Here is a 1868-nt window from a genome sequence, read left to right on the forward strand (position 1 = left end):
GAATAATTAATTTGCTTCACAAGGGGCAGTTGTAATAACTGACATTTTAAACGGGATCGTGCAAGATATGTTTTAGATTTACGTTTGTTTAATACACATCACATACAACCCAATCATTGGCTGTTCAACAGCATTTACATTGAACTGTCCTGCAGTCAAACTACCTATTGTTTGTTCCGAAAAATAAATATGCTACAAAGAAAAGCAAAGAAAAAACTAGGGTTATCATATTTGCATGGCAAAACGCACAAGCAAAATGGATGTTTTCATTTATTCACCAATTATCCCCAAATTGATACAGGTAGTATTGGTAGTTCATGATACTGAACAAATCCAACTGTAATATCATTTATGGAAACATAATCAGTTGAATCAGAGGAATTTATTAATAGTTTTTTGTATGATTCTGTCACACTATACCAATAATAAGTAGCACTCTGTTACTGGTGTATCTGATCCAGTAAATATACTAAACCAGAACATTACAAATATAGTATAGGTGTTAAAAAACGTTTGCATAATTCAGCTTGATTTATATATATATATATATATATATATATATATATATATATATATATATATATATATATATATATATATATATATATATCTATATATATATATACAGTAGAATCTCGTTGGCTCGACCTCGGAAGGGTCGATCACACCGCAACGCTCGAACCAAAAACGAAGTCCCCCAGTTTTTTGTTCGGTAAACCCTTATATTAACTGCTGAAGGGTCGAACACGTCCAGGCTCGAACTAAATTGTCGGTCCCATCTATGTTAATAGCTATATTTCCCTCGAACTGGTGATCCATCAAATATCAATTAGGCCAAATAAAAAAATAAAAAAGTTGGTAATCGTCGTTTTGATCACATAAATCGTGGGAGGGGGGGGGGGGGGGGAGGTTGGGATTTTTTTCTGTGAAAAACTTTATAAAACCCTGGAGACCAGGATTAGCAGTCAACAGCGCATGCGCCTGGATGTTGTAGTTCCTTGACTGGCCGCCAGGTGGACCTGGTGATGGTTTAACCCGTTACGGTGCTTACGAAAGTTAAATTGCTGCTATCGCGACGCATTTTTAACAGTTTTTAACAAAATATAAAATAAAATAATTTCAGGGGCAGGCGCATTTTTCAGGTACGGGCGGGGACGATCACCAACTCGTTTTTTTATTTGGCCTTATGGTAAACCACCAAACAGGACTAACAATTGCTGCGCTTGCGCAGTTGGTTATTATAACCTTCGGAATAATTATTTAGGCGGAACGAACTATAGAAAGAAAGAAAAAAATGTTTTATTTAACGACGCAGACTTAGATGAATCGGGGAATCGCAACACTAGCCATGCAATCCTTTTGTCACCACACTTGTCATGTTGGTTGTTAAGCGGCTATCGGTAATGACCTTTCAAGTACAGCTAGTGTTACTGCAACTGTTAGATAAACCCTGATACCAATCAAGCAATTAGTGCACAAACGGGCCTCAGCATAAAGCGTTACTTTGAAAACGACTACATTTTTGGAAAGTGGACAGTGCTGCGTTTTTTATTGTTGAAATATTCAAATTGTTTAGTAATAAATTCATGTAAATACAGATTAAGAATTTGCCACTTATTTATTTGATTTCAGTGCATTTACATGTATTACACAATTTGTATCTAATTCAATTTTCTAACTGATGTTATGGTTCGGTCGAACTACCCGATGGGTCGAACACTTTCTCGAGCACCGACGGGGTTCGAGCCATATACACAGGGCTCACGCGACCGGGTGAAGTGAGCCCAAACTTCGCTCTGACCAGCCTGACTTCGCCGTGCCAGTCGCCGTAGGAATAGTTGTCTTGCCGGACTTAATCTCCTGGGAAT

The sequence above is a fragment of the Gigantopelta aegis genome, chromosome 5 (genome assembly GCF_016097555.1).
Source record: "Gigantopelta aegis isolate Gae_Host chromosome 5, Gae_host_genome, whole genome shotgun sequence".
NCBI classification, from domain to species: domain Eukaryota; kingdom Metazoa; phylum Mollusca; class Gastropoda; order Neomphalida; family Peltospiridae; genus Gigantopelta; species Gigantopelta aegis.